We start from the raw sequence: 12,385 nt of genomic DNA on the forward strand, positions 1-12,385 counted from the left end.
TCATCACATCCATCCCTTCATCCATTTCTGGCTGGCATAAGGGCTAAAATTAATTCTTCCAAACATATTTCTGTCTGATGGCCAAAGTTTACTATCAGTGGTTAATTAGCATGCAGAAATGCAGACAATAACGGTTTAAAAGCGGGATTGTATTTGTAACAATACACCCCCAAATTGCTATCAAAATAGCCTCAATGCGATAAGATAGTGATTCCAGTCATAAGCTTTTATTAAAGGAGCAAACTTTGTTGCAGCCAGCTTTTCAGACTAAAGCTGTCTGCAGGCCCAATGTTAATTCAAATATGTCAAAGATGAATGCTTTAGTCTGCTGTCTTCAGGGTACTTTCTCACCTCGATCGCCTAAACTAGGAAGAGAACCAAAACATTTCAAATAAATAAACAATTAAGTTTATTAGAATTTTTCAAAACTGCACCATTTATTTTTTTGTGGGAATGTGACAGGTAGAAATGTTTTGACGCTAAATCAATCCTTTTCAGCTGTTTGTTTATTGGGGAGTGCACATGAACCTTTATACAACCCATTTCTAAATTGTTCCTGGCCAAAGGCAGCTGATTCCAGGCTTCGACGAATGCTGCTGCATGACTGGTTACTGTTGTGTTTTTATAGTGATATAAAGGCACCAATCACTCATAAGGGATTGTGTAAACACTTTGTGCATCCATTTATTAGGACTAGGCACATGACAGCAGATATACATGGATAGAATGATTGAAGACACCAGCAACATAGGAGCATAAAAACAGGAGTAGACCATTCAGCCCCTCAAGCCTGTCCTGACAGTCAATGAGATCATGGCTGGTCTGTAACCTAACTCCATACACCTGCCTTTGGCCCATATCCCTTAATGTCTTTGCTTAACAAAAACATATCTATTACAGGTTTAAAATTAACAACTGATCTAGCTTCAACTGCCTTTTGTGGGAGAAAGTTCCAAATCTCTACCACCCTTTGGGTGAAGAGGCAGCACGGTAGCACAGTGGGTAGCACTGTTTCTCCACAGCGCCAGGGCCCCACGTTCGATTCCCGGCTTGAGTCACTGGCTGCGCGGAGTCTGCATGTTCTCCCCGTGTCTGCATGGGTTTCCTCCGGGTGCTCTGGTTTCCTCCCACAAGTCCCGAAAGACGTGCTGTTAGGTAATTGGATATTCTGAATTCTCCCTCAGTGTACCCGAACAGGCACCGTAGTGTGGCGACTAGAGGATTTCCATAGTAACTTTATTGCAGTGTTAATGTAAGCCTACTTGTGACAATAATAAAGATTATTAAGTGCTTCCTAACATTTCTCCTGAACGGTCTAGCCCTAATTTTTAGACTACGCCCCCTAGTTTTGAATCTCCAACCAGTGGAAATAGTTTATCTTTATCTACCCTGTCTTTCCCTGTTAATATCTTAAATACTTTGATCTGATCACCCCTTAACCTTCTAAATTCTAGTGAAAACAGGTCTAATTTGAGTAATTCCTCCTCCTAACTCAACCCGTGTAATCCAGGTATCATTTTTGTAAACCTAAGTTGCACTCCTTCCAAGGCCAAGATATCTTTCAGGTTCGAGGGGCTGAATGGTCTACTCCTGTTCCTATGCTCCTATGTTGCTATTGTAGCTGCTATTAAACCTCGCGTCTTTATACTCCAATCCTCTAGACATAAAGGCTAGCATTCCATTAGTCTTTTTGATTATTTTCTGTACTTGTTCCTTGCATTTTAAGGACCTATGCACCTGAATCCCCAAGTCTCTTTAGACATCCACTGTACCTAACCTCTTGCCATTTAGAAAGTACTCTGCTCTATTTTCTTTGGTCCAAAATGGATAACCTCAAGACTTACTTACATTAAATTCCATCTGCCATAATTTTGCCCGTTCACCTACTCTGTCAATATCTCCTTGCAATTCTATGCTGTCATCTCAGCTGTCTACAATGCTACATTACTTTCTATGCCATCATCCAAGCCATTAATGAACAGTGTGAATAATTGAGGCCCCAACACAGGTCCCTGTGGTCCACCACTCATCACCTCCTGCCAATTGGAGTAAGTACCCATTATCCCCACTCTCTGTTTCCTGTCACTCAACCAATTTCCTAGCCATGTCAATAATTTGCCCTCAACTCCGTGGGCTTCCACCTTAATGGAGGAGGCAGTGGCTGTAATAAGTCCACAGAGGCAGAATTAATTTTATTTACAAAACCAACAGCCAAACAACCAGGTGTATTCAGCTTGCTGTCTACACCAGGAGTACAGATAATCTGACACTCCCTGTTATATACAGAGAAAGGGGTTCCCTGATTGTCCCATTAATCAGGGAGCTCATATTCTAATTCGCCAATCTCAAAGGCCTAGCCTAAGACATTACACCACTCTCCCCAAAGTCCAAGGAGCTCTCGTGGGCCTCATGACTCACACTGGCCAACAGGATTCAGGCAGGTTTTGCTGCTGTGTGGAGTGGAGGTGCTGCTGCTGTTGCTGTTCCACACCATCTCTACCACTGCTGACTGGAGGGACAGGGAGGAGGGAAAGCAAAGTTTACTGATGAACCATTATCGATTGTTGTAAAAACCCATCTGGTTCACTAATGTCCTTTAGGGAAGGCAATCTGTCATCCTTACCTGGTCTGGCCTACATGTGACTCCAGATCCACAGCAATGTGGTTGGCTCTTAAATGCTCTCAGGGATGGGCAATAATTGGTGACCCAGCCAGTGACACCCACATCCCATAAACAATTTTTTTTTAAAGTGAAGTCTCTTGTGTGAGACTTTATCAAATGCTTTCTGGAAGACCACAAATCTGTGCCGGCTCTCTGTGATTGACCAAAATTTTCAAGGTGTTCATTTACAGTACAGAGTTGTGTGCTCTGCTCAGAAGCAAAAGCGAAGTGAAAAATGGACAGCATTACACACCTTCCTGCTAGAGATGTAAGGCTACTCTCCCTTAAAGGCATAATACAGCAGTTACCAGAACAGTGTCGCCCAATAGAAATTTCTGACTAGCCATAGCTATGGTTGCAGCAATACCGCCTTAGCCAAATGCAGGCTAATTTTTAGTAGTAGTAAACACACACAATACAAACTGTACTTCCCATGTATACGTCTCAGTAACTAACATCAACAAGGACAACAACTTACATTTATACAGCACCGTTAATGAAGGAAGAAGCCTATAGGTGTTTCACAGCAATGCAGACAGTCATAAATTAACAGAGTCAAAGGAGACATTTAAAGGAGAAAAGTGAAGCTTGGTCAAAGAGATGGGTCTTAAGGAGGGTCTTAAAAGAGCGGGGAAAAATTGGATCTCCAGAGCTTGGAGCCTAGATAGCTGATTACCAATGGCAGGGTGAAGGGAGTGAAGAATGCTTCAGTGGGTAGTAGGCCTTGAGGGACTAACCGAGATATGGACAAGGCAGTCTTCACCAAACAGGAGGGTGAGTGATCAACAGCTCAGTATTTGCAAAACCTGTGGGAGTAATCTTATTTGGCGGCATGGTAGCACAGTGGTTAGCACTGTTGTTTCACAGAGCCAGAGTCCCAGGTTCAATTTTTGGCTTGGGTCACTGTCTGTGGGGAGCCTGCACCTTCTCCCGTGTCTGTGTGGGTTTCCTCCAAGTACTTTGGTTTCCTCCCACAAGGCCCGAACGACGGTGAATTGTTAGGTGAATTGGACATTCTGAATTCTCCCTCAGTGTACCCGAACAGGCGCCGTAATGTGGCGACTCGGGGATTTTCTCAGTAACTACATTCTTGTGTTAATGTAAGCATGCTTGTGACAATAATAAAGATTATTATTTGCAGAATAAAGATTATTATTATTATTTGTTGCTTCCTGTTTATTTATCTATATATTGAATAAACCTTTCTTCCTTTCTGTTTGGATAAAGTATTGCCTGGCGAAGAACTAAATCTTAACTAGAATGGTTGTTTCAAATTTGCTTCAGGGACGGGTTTGATAAATCCATTTTCATGCAAGGTGGGGAGCCCTACTGGATTATGCATCAGAGAGAGAAAGTAATTTTTTTTTAGGTTGCTTTTTGCAGTATAAACTGTTTTTCTTGTTTCATGCGACACGCAGAAGCATAAAAGAATTAAATAAGGTTGAAACAAATACATGTTTTTCCTTTTGCTGCTTGATTTGAGCCTTGCCTTGATGTGCTGCATGTGACATTCCTTTTGCCACAAGTGTGCAATTCACTCTGTATTTGGTCAATTATAATAAGCTCCATGTTAACCACTCTGCCTTAATGATTGATGAAAAGGCCACAGACACCTTTGTCAAAAAAATCAACAAAAATGAATCTCAGGGCAACAACTGTGGTCTCAACATTAAATCTATCACACATGGCATATGAGCTGCAGAGAAACTATTTAAAGTAATTACCTTGTTCTTCTTTACCTTCATAAATTCCTTAAGGGATGACATCATTATGTTGGAGAATATTAAGGTCGGATAACATCCGGGAATAATGAGGCAGAATCATTTTCTGTTCGGTCAGTAATTAACTTGGATACGGTGTTTTGTTAAGAATCTTTCATGTTAAGTTACTGGAATAAATTCATGCTATGACATTAATTTCAGGCCCATCCTCAATCATAACTAGATGTGTCACTGTGTAGATTAGGCTAGGGGTGTCTATCATACAGCTGCAGGGCCACAGGGATCTGAACCCTGGCAATATGACTGTAGCAACCCTGTCCTGTTTTACTTTCATTTCTTGTTCACTGTTCTGTTCAGTTCAATCTTGCTGGCTTTGTTGATTTGGAAAAGGCTTCCCAGAGTGCTGTTGCATCAGAGGTAGAAAGTTTGTAAATCAGAACACCATCCTGATCGGCAATTGAAGATAAATGCAAATTAATGGGAACATGAAGGGTGCGGCATGTGGCACAGTGGTTAGCACTGGGGTTAGTACGACGCTGAGGACCCTGGTTCGAATCCCGGCTCTGGGTCACTAGCCGTGTGGAGTTTGCACATTCTCCTCATGTCTGTGTGGGTTTCACACCGACAGCCCAAAGATGTGCAAGTTAGGTGGATTGGACATGCTAAATTGCCCCTTAATTGGAAAAAAATAATTGGGTACTCTAAATTTATAAAAGAAAATAGGAACATGAAGGGTGAATTTCTAAGGTGAGACACTTACTACTGTAGCTTTGTTTGAACCATGGAAATCCTGAGGAAACCGCATTTCCGCCAGAGTTTCTGTGGCTTTACTGCTGAAGATATTGTAGGTGGGCAGGAAAACCTCTGAGGAAAACTGCCTGGCATACATCTACACAGCCCATGTAGGCTAAAGTGTGACACTCTGATTAAATGCCTAGTGGATCTCTCTTTACCCTGAGGTACAAGCACGTCTCAATGGGATGAATGGTCTCCTTCGGTTGTAATGCCTGAACTGCTGACTCCAAGAACGCACTTACTGAGCAATGTGACATTTCTATCTAGTGAGATTGATAGCAGCATCAAAAAGGGCAGAATTAAGGACAATTTTCCACTGTGCAATGAGTTAAAGCAATGAGAGCTGGGGCTTGGTTGATGCTGCCACAAATATTACAGAAACACATGGGTAGATGAGCCGCTTAATTCATCTGTTTTGCTGAATATGAACAATGGTCACAGATGTATTGGACTTGGATATCTATGAGCAATTGCTGGAGAGGGACAGGACTTCAGTGGAGGATACAGAAGGAAGTAGGGTAGGCTTCTTGATGTAGTGCATTCTGCTGGAAGTTAAAGAGAAGGTGGGAAGAGTTGGATTGCACATTTGAGGGGGGGTGTGGAGTTGGGCCCTAAAGAGGGTAAACTCTACCTCATCATACGCGAGACCGAGTCTAATACAGTTAAAGTGGCGCAGATGACTAAAACATGCATGAGTGGGTTCTTTCCATAGGTGGTGGACAGATGTGAGCGTTGTTCAAGTGGGCCGGCGAACAACTCAAACATGTTTTGGGCCTGCCCTATACAAAGGAAGTTCTGGGAGTCTTTCTTCGAGACTATGTCAGAGATATTGGGGGTAAAGGAGGGGCCATACCCGTGGGTGGCGATATAAGGGGTGTTGGATGAACCAGAGATGCAGGAGGGGAAGAAGACTCATGTATTGGCCTTTGCCTCCCTGGTAGCTCAGAAGAGGATTCTGCTAGGGTGCCGGGCACTGCCTCGGGCGACGACTTGAGTGGGGGATCTATCAGAGTTTTTACGTCTGGAGAAAATTAAATACGTCACAAGGGGTCGTAGGAGGGGCTCTATTTGAGGTGGAGGCTGTTTATCTCCCTCAAGAATTGGTAGTTGTCAGCAACTAGTGGGGGGAGATAGGGGAAGGTGAGGGGTGGGGGTTTCACAAAAAAAAGGGCAAATGCGGTGGGATGGTTGTTTATGATGAAAATTATATAAAGTTAAATGAGTGCTGTATATATTATAAAATGTAAAATGTCCTGAATAAGAATATTTTAAAAGAACAGATGTGAAGGATAGTGTTCTCACTTTGCTTAGTGTTCTCAGTGGCTTTCTGGCTAGATGGCTTGCCATCACTATTCATTCCTTTGTTGGTCTGGTAATTCCCCATCACAGCTACTCACTGAATAAACTCTGTTGCTAGGAAATGATCCCTGCTGTCCTAACTTAATGGTTTGACTTTCAATTAACCACAAATGTATGGTCAACATTCACAGGTAATGTGACGACACCACCTCCAAAAATATCTTTCCATATGTGTTTCCATCGAACCTTAGATGAGGCAAAAATATTTTCAACTCAACATCAGTAAAACTAAAGCCATTCTTTACACCTCGTATCAACACCTAAGTGTCTCGGGCAAGTTCCCTGGTTTCCCCTTCAGTCTGAGCCAACTTCAGCTTTCTGCTCCAACAGGGATTTAAAGAAAAAGTCTTTATCGAAAAAATGGTAAGAAGGTGGAATGTACTACTTCAAGAAGCCTACCCTACTTCCTTTGGTATCTGCCCCTGAGGAAAACTCTCCCTAAATTCCATTGCATGTTGAAAATGCTAACTGTTTTGCCTTTGACCCTCAGTTCACCATATTTCTGCAACTACCAATATGCTCGGCCATATCCTCACCTGCACCTTCAATGCCCTCACAAAGGTTTCTCTTCTCCACATAAAATCCTATCCATGTCTCCTCCACCCTCACCTCCAACAATACGCATAAGGGGCTCATGGACTTCTTTGAGACCATCCGCACAGCTTGCGCTGTCCCTTTCTTCCCTCCAGTGTTCCACTGGGACACGGGGAGACAGTGGAGTAGTGGTATTGTCACTGGACTAGCAATCCAGAGACCCAGGTAATGCTCTGGGGACCCGGGTTCGAATCCCACCACAGCAGATGGTGACATTTGAATTCAATAAAAATCTGGAATTAAAAGTCTAATGATGACCATGAAACCATTGTCAACTGCCGTAAAAAGCCATCTGGTTCACTAATGTCCTTTAGGGAAGGAAATCTGCCATCCTTACATGTGACACCAGATCCATAGCAATGTGATTGACTCTTAAATGCCCCCTCAAGGGCAATTAGGGATGGGCAATAAATGCTGGCGCAACCTGCAATGCCCACTTCCCAAGAACAAATTTTAAGAAGTCCAAAGTTTCACCCTGTCCCCCATTCGTGTAACTCTCTCTCGCTTCCCTCCTCTCCACCCCCGACCCCCATGCTCTCTCCAAACCTATGGGACCTATCACATGCTCTCTTGATCCTAATCCCACTATAATATTGGCTGTTCAACTTTGCTTCATGGCTCCCACGTGAGCTGACATTGTTGATGGTTTTCACTGCTGTTCTGTCCCTCTCTTCTTCAAATCTATTGTCATCACTCCATCCTCAAAAAAGCAACCCTTGACCACTCCACCTTTGCAATCCACTATCCCAGCCCTGAACTTCCTTTTTTCTCCAAAGTCCTGGAAGTCCCTGCCTAATTCAGGCCCAGCTATCCTGGAATTCCATGTTGGAATCCCTCCAGTCAGTTTTCTGCCCCTGTTGTAGTAGTGAAATGGTTCTTATTAAAATCACAGATGTCATCCTACATGATTGCGACAAAGGCAGGCTAGCCCTCCTCATCTTTCTTGACCAGCCATCGACACAGTTGATCATCACACCCTCCTCCAACCCCTCTCCACCATCATCCAGTAGGGTGGGACTGATCTATCTGGATTATTCTTCTCTATCTAACATCGCCAGAGAATTGCCATGAATGGCTTCTCCTCCCACTCCCACACCGTTACCGCTGTTGTCCCCAAGGACAGAACCTTGGCGTTGGCATTTTCCTTTTCCTCACCTACATGCTACCCCTTAGCAATATTATTTGTAAACATAACGTCAATTTTCACTTCCATGCTAATGCTACCAGCTTTACCTCAGCACATTTGACCCTTCCACTGTCTCAAAATTGTCTGTCATCCAGTACTGGGCGATTGGAAAATTTCCTCCAAATTGAATATTGTCCTTCAGCCCTTCTCCCTCAGCCCAACTCCATCCATCTGTCTGGCTGCTCTCTGACTGACTCCACCCGACTAGGGGAAACCACTCAGGTTGCCACTGCTGTCAAGCCAAGACAATGTTTTGTTTATCAGGCTTATTAGTAATGTGAGATTTGAATTTCAATGCTGGTGTGATGCCAGGTATTTAGGCCACACAAATCAATGACTGGCACATTGTATTAAACATTACATCCCCTTGGCTATTCATAATAGGCAGAGCACTGATCATACTCAACCAACCCATACTTGCAAAATTCAAACATAATGGGCTGAATTCTCCGTTTCACAGACATGGGGCTGGATTCTCCTGCGGCTAAGTGCTGACGCCAACAGAGGATTCGTGGAGTTCCACAACGGAAAAATCAGCGCCACACCCGCACCGATTCTGCTACCGGTGACAGGCTAGGACTGGCGCTGCATGAAACAGCTACAGAACACTCGATAAACGGTGAGAGAATCGCCGGGTCCATCCTGGGCATGCACAAGCTGCTGCCACGCGTACACTTACACCCCCCACACACATACCGATCACGCACGGAAAGGTGGCGCTGGTTGTGCTGGACCACGTACCTGTCTACACTGACCCTACAGCCACCTCCTGGCCACCCCTCACTACTCCCCCCAGCTCGGGCAGAACCCCCTGACTAGCGGCACAACTGCCGGCGAAGTATGGCGGTGCTGGACACCGTCCGTTACATCCTCTCTCTCTCTCCGCAGCCACCACGCCAGGCTCACGACTGTGGAAACCACTTGTGGGCCGCACTGTCGCGGAGCATCGTGGGTGGGCCAGATAATGAGATGCAAATGCGGTTGCAACTACACGCGGTGCACAGCGTAATGATGCCAATTTAGAGGGGGCGGAGCATCGTGATTCAGAGCCAAACCGGCACCTGCGCGTTTTTGGTGTTGGGCTGCGGAGAATCCCACCCCATGTTTTGATGCCAGGACTGAATCGGAGGTCTTCTATGACCATGGAATTGGCACCGGTCCCGGAGCTTTTCAGGATCTATCAATGGGCGAGCACCAGTGCCACATGGAACCAGAGCAATACCAATGAAAAATGGTGTCCGAGTCGCCAAGGCTGGAATTGGCACTCGAGAGGCTGACAAGCTGCAGCTGCAAATCAGCACTCCACTCCCCAATGCACACTCATTCCAGCCAATACGATGTCAGCCCGAAGTACAGCACCCCGGTTCACAGGTATGGAGCTCGAGACCCTGCTGGACACCGTGGAGAAGAGGAGGGGCCCCCTGTTCCCCGGGATGGGAAAGAGGTTGCCACCTGGCGCCGTACAGCAGGCCTGAGAGCAGGTGGCAGAGGCCGAGAGCACCGTGGGCCTCACCCCACCGTCAGGACCGGCCAGCAGTGTCACAAGAAGCTGCACAACCTCCTCAGGGTGGCAAGGGTGATTAACCAGCATCGTGCCGCTGGAACTAAACCCCGTCCCACACAACCATAACCATGCACCCCCACCCAGAGGGCGACCAGCCCCCAACCGGTGACAGTCTGCTCGCACCCGACCCTACACCAACACCCATACTGCCTGCCATGACCGGGTGTCCTGTTCACAGAGGCGACCAGCCCCCACCCCCTGTGCTGCCTGCGTCCGACTGCCTAATACAGTGCACTTTCTGGTTTTCCGCACCGCCCCCCCTCCGGAGAAGGTGATGCATAACTGCAGGGGGGAAAGAGAAGACTGGAAGGGGCCCGCTGGACCTGAGGTCCCTTACCGTTGCAGAGCTTGGACACTGCACTTGGTGGGCTTGCGGAGAGGGCAGTCACTGAGGCAGAAGTCAGCATCAGGGAACCAAGTGAGCCCCGCTGAGTTGTGGTACACGTGGCACAACACCCGCACCATGCCATCTCCCCCACACCACCCCAATCCCAATCCCCCACCCCATCACTTCCACACCTCTCCACCACCCCAACCTGCCATCTAATCTTGTGTCTTGTGTCTTGCAGGTTCACCTGGCAATGAGGCAGGTCCTTCTGTTGTCCTCTGCCCCTGGCCACTTGCCCAGATCACGTCCAGTGAGGAGTCAGAAATGGAGATTGACGCGAGCCCCCAACGCCAGCCCGCGCGCAACACCCCGGAGAACCAGTCCAGGGATGACATCGATCTCCCATTACAGCTGTCTCCAACACCCTCCACCATCCCAGAGACACTCACCTCAGTTGGGTATGTTAGTGAAGAGGCTCCTGGGGCACTATCTGGTGTGCACCACCCACGTGCAGTGGTACATCAGGTGGAGGAAGGAACCCCCGACGGGTCAGACGGTCGCAGGGTGGCCTGACCCCAGGGACTAGCTACCATCCAGATGGGTCTCAGGCTTCTGGAAAGGGAGGTCCTATCGATACTGGAGATGCAGACACAGAGCTGTGGACTACATGAGGGGATGTCAGCAACCATCCAGCACCTGCAGGTGCAATTGGAGGAGTCCAACTGCCTGCACTGGCAGGAAGCAGTACCGACCATGCGTGTAACCCAGGCCAACATCCCATGGGTGGCAAAGGTGGGTGTCGGCAGCATTGCTTAGGTGCTGGTTGACCTGAGCCAGTCACAGATGGAGGTGGCCCAGTCCATGTGCTCCATGGCCGTGAACATTGAGACCCTGGTCGAGACAAGGGCGGGTCTCCAGGACTGGGAGCGCCAGGTGATGGGGAAGCCCCCGGAGCTCGTGCCAGCTGCACCTCCATCCCAAGGAATAGGTGAGGGAGGAGGAAGTGATTTTTGCCCATGCTGATGACCCCATAGGGGAGGTGCCGGAGCACCGCAGCGCTTCGGATTTCGCCCCACCCCCGTCCCTGGTGCATCCGATGGGCAGCGGGCAGAACAGAGTAGCACCACGAGACCTAGGAAGCTAGAGAGAGAGAGAGACTGTCAGGTCCATCGAGGCCTGGTCACTCTAGAGAACGGCTGCCAAAAGGGACCCAGGTCACAGGGCAGGAATCGCAGCAGGCTGCCTCCACCCCGATGCACTGTCTGGGGATCCACCTCGACATAGCGTTAGACCCCTAAAGCCAGAAAGTTCGACACCAGTTAAATTGGCATGGGTGCAGTACATAGGATAGAGATAAGGGCGAGGGCACAAGGCTATAGATACATATTCACCTGTTCACAATAAACACCTATTCACAAACGTTTCAACCTGCCTTGGTGCTTTGTCAAAAAGGTGTGGGGGATGGGCTGGGCTTGCTGCAGAGGGGGTGCTGGAGGCTGGGGGGCAATGGGCATCCCCAGGTCAGCCACCGCTCACCACCCTAGTATCCGTCCCCACACCCATCCCTCCCCACCGGCCATGGTGCCTCCTGTGAGCAGTCAGTGGGGGGCGCAGCAAGGTGGCTACCCTGCAGGCCATGGCAATGCCGCTCTGTACCTGGACACCTCGGTCCCGAGAGTCACGCTGATGCCACGGCCTGGTCACCCCCATTACTCCCCTCGACCCTGGCAGACGCCTCTCCTCCCCAGCCTCCCCCAGTGGCAGGACCGGCAGCCCACGGTCAGGCCTCTTGTAACAGGTCCTACCTCCGCTCTCCCCCTCAGCAGCCATTGTGCCTGTTTCCCGATCTTTAAAACCACAAGTGAGCCTCGCCATTGGTAATTGCTCCTGCCGGTGGCAGAGCTTTGTGGGAGCCCCAGAGAATACCGGGATGGGTCCGTCAATGATATGTCAATGGCGTTTACTGTACCTGCAGCATAGAATACATGCACGCTCTGTCGTGGCACTGGTGCATGGCATTCCGTCGGGCGCCTGCCGCAGGTCTCAATTTTCAGCTGACACACGATTCTCCGCCCAATCACGATTCCTTATTCCGGCATCGGCCGATGGAAAATCCTGCCCAATATTTAACTTTGGATGTGATTCCGCATTTGGACCGTATTTGCTGAACAAATCT

General features: G+C 47.8%; 1 long non-coding RNA gene across 4 annotated transcripts in view; it reads right to left on the bottom strand.

Moving 5' to 3' along the window:
• Positions 1–211: 211 nt before the first annotated feature.
• Positions 212–12,385, bottom strand: part of LOC140427279 (uncharacterized) — a 133,134-nt gene continuing 120,960 nt past the window's right edge. For all 4 annotated transcript variants that reach the window (XR_011948431.1, XR_011948432.1, XR_011948430.1 and 1 more), the window contains one exon: positions 212–365. This is a non-coding gene — a long non-coding RNA (uncharacterized lncRNA). The remainder of the gene's footprint in view (positions 366–12,385) is intronic.

This window comes from Scyliorhinus torazame, chromosome 7 (assembly GCF_047496885.1).
Source record: "Scyliorhinus torazame isolate Kashiwa2021f chromosome 7, sScyTor2.1, whole genome shotgun sequence".
NCBI classification, from domain to species: Eukaryota; Metazoa; Chordata; class Chondrichthyes; order Carcharhiniformes; family Scyliorhinidae; genus Scyliorhinus; species Scyliorhinus torazame.